General features: G+C 35.8%; 1 protein-coding gene across 3 annotated transcripts in view; it reads right to left on the reverse strand.

The window, feature by feature from the left end:
• Positions 1–9,062, reverse strand: part of LOC149803978 (uncharacterized) — a 170,245-nt gene extending 161,183 nt beyond the window's left edge. Inside the window, exon 1 of one of the 3 annotated variants that reach the window (XM_089953833.1) lies at positions 8,927–9,062. The gene's annotated coding sequence lies outside the window, so the exon portion shown is untranslated. The remainder of the gene's footprint in view (positions 1–8,926) is intronic. The other 2 variants (XM_089953832.1, XM_089953834.1) reach the window with 2 other exon arrangements.
• Positions 9,063–11,928: the final 2,866 nt, after the last annotated feature.

Genomic DNA, 11,928 nt, shown 5'->3' on the forward strand with positions numbered 1-11,928 from the left:
ACCATTTTTCAGCTATAGCAAGATTTTAAAATTAGAGATTGTGGCAAGTGAGGCAGCTGCTAGTACCATTTTTATAAGTCTTTGGCATGACTCTGCCATGGTTCTATCCCACGACCTCCTGCATCAGAGGTGGAAGCACCAACCGCTTAGAACAGCCAGAGTGGCCAATAGAGAAGGTGTAAAAAAAGATAAACAGCAACCTATGTGCAATGAAATTATCTCACATGGGTAGCTCTATGTGCAATGAAATTATCTCACATGGGTAGCTCTATGTGCAATGAAATTATCTCACATGGGAAGCTCTATAAGCAGAATATCACATCATCTCAACTACAGATGTAAATGCCTTAAGGTGAATGTATGGCCCCTGGATCTGGTTGAAAAAAAGATACTTGATTTTCTTTGGATTTTTAAGGAGTTTTTATGGCAATTTTCACAAATTATTGGCTAAATCATGCCAAGGAAATGGGAGCCGCCAAGTGCCTTTCCTAAGGACAGACAAAGACAGCCAATTCAGGCCATGTCCCTGGGTGGGTATTGAACCCACAACCTTTGAATTACGAGTTAAACACTCTGTCAACTGAATTACTACAGCTCCTCCTTCCCCAAAAGTACTGACTTAAAATTGACTAATTAGAAATCTTAAATCAAGACTTAACTTTAAGATTAACGGTGTTGGTGTTGATCCTCAAGTTAATAGTAGACATGGATTTTCTTAGATAAAACTATTACATTTATATAGAATAAATTATGTATCTGGAAAATACTTGGTCAGTCCATATAACTGCCAAGTCAGGAGAAGTGAGTTCCTTACATAACATTTTACTCTAGCTATTTTTCCCCTTAAGAGGGGTTCTACTCATACAAAGGCAACAAGCCACAATGGCTGCGAGGTTAACATGCTGAACTCACAACTGAAAGGGTGTGGATTTGAAATATGCCACAGAAATAAGCTGGGTCATTTACCATGTAGTGTCCTTGGATTTTGCTCCAATTGGAGTGACAAATTACATATATCTTCCCCAGGAAGAGGTCTAATTTATCTACTGTTTAATCTTGCTTTAAAAGATTAGTCACTGTACAAAATTGTGAAAAATGTTGACATCTCCGTTGGTCTTTATCATTTTCAAAAATTGTCATTTCCTTTTTATCTCTGACCCCAACTTGAATTGCTACCCAGGAAAATAAATCAATAATGACATATCACAAGCTTACATTTTCTAGTACACAAAACAGTCTCAGATTGGAAGTTAAGACACACACTTGCTGAGATAGGTGGGATTTATGTCCAAGATGGATACATCTTATAATATACATATATAAGAATAATAATGGACTCCATGATATGCCTGAGTGATTTCACTAATAAACAAGAATCTCTTAAAAGGACTGATATCCTACCAGCTAAAAAAATTTCCATCAGTCCCAGATAAGCATGTTTCTTCTCTTTAACTGCTGAATATTCAAACCATTTATGACAGTGTTTAGAAACGTCAAAATAACTATTTTGTTAACAAAAGTATACATTTTCTTTTGTTTGAGTTAACATGTTTACAAGCAAGATACCAGTCTCATAGGCACTAATTTAATTTAGGACCACCTAGTTATCAAAAGAAGTCTTTTAGTGAAATCCCTAAGTAATTACTACAGAAATAGCTGCAGCATGATTTTCAAGATGGCCACCATAGTGGGTGTACTGGATGTCAGATCAGCACCATTTTCATTCCGGACCTACATGTCATAAAAAATGTTTTAGTGAAAACCTATTATCCATATATATGACCATCCATTCAGGAAGAGTAGCAATAACAAGATTTTTATTACATTTTGGAGACACCCAGAAATCATAAGAAGTCATTTACTGATAACCACAATCCAAAGATCAATTCAGGAAATGTAGCTATACAAAGAATTTGGCAGCCATACTGGACATCAGACTGGTACCCCTTTCATTTAGGACTAACTAAAATAGAAACCATTTCATAAAACCCACATGTTGATACAGCCAGTCAGCCATTCAAGAGTAGCAATAGAAATATTTTCAAGATGGCCACCATGGCAGCCATACTGGATGTCAGATTAGCAAAATATTTTCATTTGGAACCAAAGTGACATCAAAAGAAATCTTTAGGTGAAAATGCCATGTTAATAGGACTATCATTCAAGAGTTGTAGTGATAACAAAGATATTCAAGATGGCTGCCATGATGGCCATACTGGATGTCCAAATGGCACCAATGTCATGTATGACCAGCTAGACCCTGGGTTGAATGTGTTTGTAAAGTTTCACAATACTCAGAGTAGTTTAGGAATACTTGTCATAATAAACTTGTGCTAAAGGATGCCAGATACCAGACAAAAGGTCAAAACCTGTGCTAATGGATGCCAGATACCAGACAAAAGGTCAAAACATATGATAATGGATGCCAGATACCAGACAAAAGGTCAAAACCTGTGCTAATGGATGCCAGATACCAGACAAAAGGTCAAAACATATGATAATGGATACCAGATACCAGACAAAAGGTAAAAAACTATGATAATGGATGCCAGATACCAGACAAAAGGTCAAAACCTGTGCTAATGGATGCCAGATACCAGACAAAAGGTCAAAACCTGTGCTAATGGATGCCAGATACCAGACAAAAGGTCAAAACATATGTCCTTCTGGTCTATGACTAAGGTAGTTAAATTTAATTTCCAGTTAAAAATTAAGAATTCTCTGATGCCCAGTCATCATTCATTTGTTTAATTTTGATGTCCTGCAGGAATCTTGACAAATGTTTGTAAATCTCATCCTTGAATAAAAAAGAAATATATATACAAGTAACATTTCCAAGAAAGATTGCATCCATCCAGAGAAATTTAGTATCAAAAAAGTTACGAAGTCGATATCATTTGATTCTTTTACTAAATTTGCAAAGGATTGTTTTGGAGGCATTATGCACACTCTGTAAAAGCAATCTTAAGTGACTATAAACTGTAATCATCATCACAAATGTTATTGTTAATATTTACATAAATGATACCCCCAGTTCCTATATTATTAATAAGACTGACAATTCCCATATCTGAATGAGACTACCGATTCCCATATTCCTAAGGAGACCACCAATTCAAATATTCTTAATTAGACCAACAGTTCCCATATTGTTAAAGAGACCACCAGTTTTTGTATTCTCAATGAGACTACCAGTTCATGTATTCTTAATGAGACCACCAGTTCATGTATTTTTAATGAGACCACCAGTTTCTGTATTCTTAATTAGACAACCAGTTCCCATATTCTTAGTGAGACTACTAGTTCTCATATTATTAATGAGACTACCAGTTTCTGTATTCTTAATGAGACCATCAGTTTCTGTATTCTTAATGAGACCACCAGTTCACATATTCTCAATGAGATCATCAGTTCCCATATTCTTAATGAGACCACCAATACAAATATTCTTAATTAAACCAACAGTTCCCATATTGTTAGAGACCACCAGTTTCTGTATTCTCAATGAGACTACCAGTTCATGTATTCTTAATGAGACCACCAGTTCATGTATTCTTAATGAGACCATCAGTTTCTGTATTCTTAATGAGACCATCAGTTTCTGTATTCTTAATGAGACCATCAGTTTCTGTATTCTTAATGACACTACCAGTTCACATATTCTTAGTGAGACTACTAGTTCTCATATTATTAATGAGACTACCAGTTTCTGTATTCTTAATGACACTATCAGTTCACATATTCTTAGTGAGAGTACTAGTTCTCATATTATTAATGAGACTACCAGTTTCTGTATTCTTAATGAGACCACCAGTTTCTGTATTCTTAGTGAGACTACTAGTTCTCATATTACTGATGGGACCACCAGTTTCTGTATTCTTAATGAGACCATCAGTTTCTGTATTCTTAATGAGACCATCAGTTTCTGCATTCTTAATGACTCTACCAGTTCACATATTGTTAGTGAGACTACTAGTTCTCATATTATTAATGAGACTACCAGTTTCTGTATTCTTAATGAGACCACCAGTTCATGTATTCTTAATGAGACCACCAGTTCCAATATTCTTAATTAGACTACTAGTTCTCATATTATTATTGAGACTACCGGTTTCTGTATTCTTAATGAGACCACCAGTTTCTGTATTCTTAATGAGACCATCAGTTTCTATATTCTTAATGAGACCACCAGTTCATGTATTCTTAATGAGACCACCAGTTCATGTATTCTTAATGAGACCACCAGTTCCCATATTCTTAGTGAGACTACTAGTTCTCATATTACTAATGAGACTTCCAGTTTCTGTATTCTTAATGAGACCACCAGTTTCTGTATTCTTAATAAGACCACCAGTTTCTGTATTCTTAATGAGACCACCAGTTTCTGTATTCTTAATAAGACCACCAGTTTCTGTATTCTTAATGAGACCACCAGTTTCTGTATTCTTAATGAGACTACAAGTTCCCATATTCTTAATGAGATATTGAAAGCAATACTTCTGTTGGGTCTAATAAACACCAGTCTGATTTGATTATAGGGAGTCACCACCAGTTCACATAGTCTTGTAATTTGTATGCATGAATTCACTCAGGCTTATTGGCATTTAGTAAAAATAAATTAAAAACAATCAGTGGAGTTTGAAGTCTTTCATTGACTATAAACCCTCTATTTCAAAGACATAATCTGTTTAACCATAAACAACATGTCAGACCAAGACATCATAAACCCAGATTTACTACTGCAGATCGTGCTTGGAATTATAAGTGGAATAAATAATATACACTCTGTACCTCTCGTGAAACAATTTAGCAAGAAACTCAAATTTAAGCTTAAATTCAGATTTGATACTTTTATGTATACATGTACAGTGTACTTTCGAAATTGAAATATATACTAGATTTATATTTAAGTGTTCATAATTTAAATTTGGCATGCTGTAAAGAAAATAAAGATATCATCTAGTGATTCACACTTCATTTTAATCAAAATTACAAAACTTCAGAGTTTCTGGACTCCGAGATTCAACTGGAGTTTTGCATTAAGAAAGTGTTGAGAATAATGGATCATATCAAATGGTACATTAATGCAGATCTGGGTATATACACAATATTAGCAGTATGGTGAGCAATACATACAAGCAAATGTATTCCAGGTATTATACATATCTTGTTAGATTTGGGGGAAGGGGTGTCCTGAACTTGACCTTGTGCTTCTATCTCAGGAGGCTGTACAAATATTGAGCCTGAGGTTGGTGACCTTGTCCTTCAGAGGTAGCCATTACAGCAGTGTTAACTACTGTATACCAAATTATTACAGTATTTCATCCTTTACACGACCAGGGGTCTTATTATCGGTAAATGTTTGTTAAACTTTTAAAACTGCCAGGGTGGATTTATCAACAAACATCAGCTTATCATCTGACAATTGCTTTTAATATGGCATGTAGTGCAAACTATACAGCCATAAGAATGGTCTTGTTATGTAGTTGAAAAATATACAGCCATGAGAATGGTCTTGTTATGTAGTTGAAAAATATACAGCCATGAGTATGGTATTGTTAATATGTAGTTTTAAATTAAATAGCCCTGAGTATGGTATTGTTATTTAGATTTAAATAAAATAGCCCTGAGTATGGTGTTGTTATGTAGTTTAAAAATATACAGCCCTCAGAGTATGGTATTGTTTTGTAGTTTGAAATAAAATAGCCATGAGTATGGTGTTGTTAATATGTAGTTTTAAATTAAATAGCCCTGAGTATGGTGTTGTTATTTAGATTTAAATAAAATAGACCTGAGCATGGTGTTGTTACGTAGTTTGAAATAAAATAGCCATGAGTATGGTCTTGTTATTTAGTTTTAAATAAAATAGCCCTGAGTATTGTGTTGTTATGATAGTTTAAAAATATACAGCCCTCAGAGTATGGTGTTGTTATGTAGTTTTAAATAAAATAGCCATGAGTATGGTGTTATGTAGTTTTAAATAAAATAGCCCTGAATATGGTGTTGTTATTTAGTTTTAAATAAAAAAGCCCTGAGTATGGTCTTGTTATGTAGTAAAAAAATATACAGCCCTGACTATGATACTGTTAATTATAATAAGATACAGAAACTATTTTTATTTCAGAATTAATACTTGGGAAATAATGAACTCACTTGTATTTATGGGATACCAATTTTTTTTATATAGATTTCACGATTATTGCATCCAGGAATTTAAAAATCCAATATCTTTAATCCTTCCCCATCCAAAAATTTGGGTATAAATAAAAAGTATAAAATTTTGCACAACCACTAAATTGATAAACACAAAAATAAAGTATGGGCAGATCACATCCCATTCAAACTGACTTAATATCAAGTGTTCAGAATGGCATTCAATGCTAAAACCCATGTACATGTATAACAACCAATCATGGGTCCGGTTTGAAATCATGATGCCTACCATGGCCTGCCTTTTGAGTCTGCTTTCTAATAATGATGGCTGTTGGTGCATACTAAAATTATATTCAAAATCTTCAAAATCTGAAGAAGATGGTATAAAATGGTGCTGAAATAAAACTAAAGTAAAAACACTTCATGATGAAGGTAATCTTCAGTTTGGATGCATGCAGAGACTCTATGTCTGTGTGTGTGCGTGTGTGTTTGTGTATGTGTGTGTGATCTGGATTTTTAATGCAGCTTTAACGATTTTTCAGTGATATCTCTATGTCTGCAGTCTGGCAGTTTATAGTGATGTCTAGCACTGGAGCATCATGCCGCAGACATGTAGCATCAGGTCCCACCCAGTCACATTATCCTGACACCAGGATGACCAGTCCAAACACTAACCTCTTAATGCTGAGTGCCAAGCGAGGCAGCTGTTAGTGTTATTTTTTCTAAGTCTTTAAAATGACTCAGCCAGGGTTCAAATTCACGATCTCCCACATCAGAGGCAGATGCTCTAACAACTTAGGCAACCAAAGCAGTCCGGATGCAGACGCTCTAACAACTTAGGCAACCAAAGCAGTCCGGATGCAGACGCTCTAACAACTTAGGCAACCAAAGCAGTCCGGATGCAGACGCTCTAACAACTTAGGCAACCAAAGCAGTCCGGATGCAGACGCTCAAACAACTTAGGCAACCAAAGCAGTCCGGATGCAGACGCTCTAACAACTTAGGCAACCAAAGCAGTCCGGATGCAGACGCTCTAACAACTTAGGCAACCAAAGCAGTCCGGATGCAGACGCTCTAACAACTTAGGCAACCAAAGCAGTCCGGATGCAGACGCTCAAACAACTTAGGCAACCAAAGCAGTCCGGATGCAGATGCTCTAACAACTTAGGCAACCAAAGCAGTCCGGATGCAGACGCTCTAACAACTTAGGCAACCAAAGCAGTCCGGATGCAGACGCTCTAACAACTTAGGCAACCAAAGCAGTCCAGATGCAGACGCTCTATCAACTTAGGCAACCAAATCAGTCTGGATGCAGACGCTCTAACAACTTAGGCAACCAAAGCAGTCCGGATGCAGACGCTCTAACAACTTAGGCAACCAAAGCAGTCCGGATGCAGATGCTCTAACAACTTAGGCAACCAAAGCAGTCCGGATGCAGACGCTCTAACAACTTAGGCAACCAAAGCAGTCCGGATGCAGACGCTCTAACAACTTAGGCAACCAAAGCAGTCCGGATGCAGAGAGAGGCGTATGGATGTACTCGCAGATGACAATTAAATATCCACTACATGAGCTACTGACAAGGCAGGCTACTGACAAGGCAAGGTACTGACAAGGCAAGCTTGATAAAAAAGTGTCGCTGTTACAGATGGGTGTTTTTATTGCAGGTACATAGCAAAAAGAACAAATTCTAAAACTGTCAAACCATGCAGAATTTACAACTGAAGAAAACATGTCTAATGGACCTGCTACTGAAATTTGCATCAAAACTTAAATATGTTTTGTCATATGTAACAGCCTTTGCAAATTAGTGTCTAGGTAGGAGATACTGGAATATAATCCATCTGTCTGTTCAAATAGCTACTTCAGCTTTGTGATTAGAAATGTTACATTTGTCACATGTATGGCAAAAGAAAAACAATATGTGTTTCCTACTGCACCAGAAACACATTCTTTTGGCCTTATAGCTTTCACAACCTTATGATCTGTGTAGGAGATAGTGTAATAACATTCATCTGTCACACGTTGGCAGATTGGTTTGCCCATGCATCTGTCACATGTCAGTCCATTTGTTTGCCCATCCAAGTGTCACATGTTGGCATATTTGTTTGACCATCTATCTGTTACATGTTAGTTCATTTGTTTGTCCAGCCATCTGTCACACATCAGTCCATTTGTTTGCCCATCGATGTGCCAGTAAACCACTGGATAAATATTCACTGTATTTGGCACACACTCTTTCATTTGGGGACCACTTGCAAGTGAGATAGTTTTTCAGATCCTCCTCTGAATTCCAAGTAGAAGAATTGTCAAAGGTGAAATATACAAAGCTTTTAACTAGTATGCTTGCTACATACATTCATAGAAAGCATGACAACACATCTGTGATGGGGTTTGGGTTATAACACCTCAGTCATAGCTGCAAGCCTGTTTGGATCAGGAGGGGCAGGTATGGGAGGGTGTATGGGGGAGGGGGAGGAGTCATATAAAAAATATGGGGATATGCCATGGAAATGGTTTTAGTTTCAAACTGATAGACAAGTTACCAAGATCTCTATAAAGGTCACCTGAGAGGGGAAAAATGTCCATTGTGGTCCCAGAGTTAAACATGTTATGGAAATTAACACAAAGCTATCCCAAAGACTCAGTCTTGTATACTCAGGTGTCCTGAATATCAAGGTGTCCATAGGACAGGTTTCTTACTGATTATAAAGGTATCTACAAGGACAGGTAGGATTTTATATTACTGGAACATGAATGTAAAAATTCTTACCTTTCTCAAAAACCTTTCTGCAAGAAAAATATTTCCAACCTCAAACAAACTCTAAGAAGGTTTCCTTGATTTAACTGCTCTTGTGGTAACACTGTGTCTGGCTCTGACAATTTCAGACTGAGTGCTTGCTGATATGTGGTTTTCCCTTTCACTAGCTTCTCATACCATAGTCACCCCATACCAAGACTACATGATTACAAAGAAAGCAAAGGAAGGTAAGTAATTGCATTATTCAATCACAAATTAAAGTTCTCAATACTTACAAGAAAATAACTGTACCAACCTCATCATTTAGCTAATTTTATTGTTCACTTCCAGGCTGATTCAAGAAAGCATTTAATTGAGTGAACAATATATTTGACAGGTGCCCCAACATTTACTCCAATGATAACTAGCTGTTCTGAGGATAATGTTACAGCTCCACTTTACTGATTAATGAACTCTATAAAACAAAACAAGTGACTTTACATATGGAGTCATTCAGGTACCGAGTCAGATTATTACAATTTTGTCACTGTAGATCAAGTGACTTTGTTTTGCAGTAGAGAAAAAAATGAATCTGAGAACTTACAATTCATGAGAAATTAGTAACTTTCTCCCCACTTTACAACTATTTATTATCTGCCTTGTCTTTGTACACACCTTATAGCATATTCTTGCACAAATGCAGCCAACTGAAAGCCAAATATTGAAAACTGAGAGTCTAGTATGTTGTGTATGAAACTAGCCCAAAGTTTGAAAACTGGGAGTCCTGGACAAGAAACTAGGACAAAGTTTGAAAACTGGAAGGCTTGGACAAGAAACTAGGACAAAGTTTGAAAACTGAGAGTCCTGGACAATAAAATGAAATGACTGGAAGAGAGGTCTGTAAACAATTCAAAGCATATGCTTTCAGTCTGAGAGATATTGCAAGTGATATTGGATATGGTGGCACTTTACAGTTTCATATTTTGCATACTCACTCCTTATTTGGTGTAGTATGGTGTAGTATGGGTTACAGTGTATATATTTTTTTTTGGTCTTTCTTCAGATGTGCACCTATAAAATAACTGCTACCTCCACTTGGTCATTTTCACTTCCTGGACTTCAAAGGTAAATTACTTTTTTTTAGAAAAGAGTTGATAACTGTTTTTACTTTTTGTATATTTTGTAATTCATTAATTGCACTTGGAGAAGTTCATTTTCCCTATTTTAATAACTGCTAAATGAACTCTGTACTGAAGATGAATTCAGGCTGGTCTTTTGAGAACATTGGCAAGCCATTTTGTGTGCTTCGATCATGTGTAATTTAATTGCAGCCTGACAGCACATGAAAGTAACAATCAAGTAATATCTTCTCCACTGGGCATGTTGCAAATACAAAAACTTCACTTTACACCTGTCACTTGCTCAGAAGTTCAGAATATCTTCAGATAAAGCGAATGTTCACCACGAGTATGCAATATTGAAATCTGACCATGGCACTTGTGACAGCTGTAGAGGTACTTGGCAGATACAATAAATAACAGTTTCACATATGTATCGCAAAGGGCATTAATATAAAAGCAAAAGGGAATAAAATGACCAGTTGCCTTGACCTTGAAAATAAAAAACCCTTAACTGTGGGCACAGTGGCCATTAAAGTAAATATCTAGAAAATGGGACAAAATTGATCAGTGGTCTTGATACTGAAGTCAGAAAAACTGGACTGTGGTCATTAAAGTAAAAGCACAGAAAAGGGCTTGAAACTGATCATTAGCCTTGACCCTGAATACATAAAAAAAACCTTGACTGTAATTCATGAGATGTCATCAAATTTAAAAATAATTTAAAAACAAAGTGTACCATGGTTCATCCCTGAAGCTCAAACTTTTAATGATGGTTGGATGGATGAATGTATGCTATTTTCTCCACCTTTGGAAGGGGTGGGGGTGGTGCAGTAAGGCTGATTCACTTTACTGTTTATTGGAAATTAAGAAACTTTTATGTACAAATTGATATTTATGTACAAATTGATATTTAAACAAATCATGAATGGAATGTTATTGTAAAAACCATCAATGGACAACTGCTGACTATACTACAAGTCAGTCCTAACTGCAAGCAATATAGACCCAAATCTGCCATCAAATCACATGCTGGTACATCATGGTCTATGTTATTTAATTGATTTATAAACTGCACAGACCCAGATCTACCAGCACATTATGTGATAACGGGTCAGGATCCATGCAGTTTGCAGCTGAGTCTGACTTAACTTAATTACATTATTAAATTTCAGCCTCATTGATTTGTAAACATATTAATGTTTCAAACTAAAAGTTGAATCTGATATTGAAAAAGAATTTTCATACATGAAACTGTTTGTCTTGAAATTTAAGACAACATAATGTATGTGATGAGCAACTGAAGAAACATTATTAAATGACAAACATTATCTAGTAATGTGACTTGACAGTGAATAAGTGTGCCCACAGGCAAATATCAAGTGTAATTTAGTGTACATATACTTACCTACATGTGAGGTATCTGTTTCATGAAAAGTTATATACACTCAAATAGTTTTGATGGTTTTAAAAGCATTCTGAATTGACCAACTGCCAAGAAAAGGATGTAAGAACCACACTGTATTTGTAGCATACATCATTTAGCTTTTCTTTCAGTTCAAAGTTTGTCTTTCGAAAATATTAATAAAGAAATTTGTAATTGTAGTTTTACAAGTTCCTAACATTTTATAAACGAAATTTAAAGAAACTAAATTTGTACATGTTATATAGTATTTAAGGTCTCAGACCATGACACTCCAAGACTGGACCTCAAGGTGTGATTAAATAATGCTTGTATTGAGACAGATATGTAGGCATGTACTTTTGTGCACGGTGACAGCCAGTTTTACACCAGTGTAGCTTTATGCATGTGGTTCATTTAAATTCACAAACACAATGTTGATCAATAAAAACCTCTCTAAATAATTACAATTATCTGCACTGTACTGATATAAATAATCAAAGTTTACAACAGAT

The sequence above is a fragment of the Sinohyriopsis cumingii genome, chromosome 3, assembly GCF_028554795.1.
Source record: "Sinohyriopsis cumingii isolate HCF-2022 chromosome 3, ASM2855479v2, whole genome shotgun sequence".
Taxonomy (NCBI): domain Eukaryota; kingdom Metazoa; phylum Mollusca; class Bivalvia; order Unionida; family Unionidae; genus Sinohyriopsis; species Sinohyriopsis cumingii.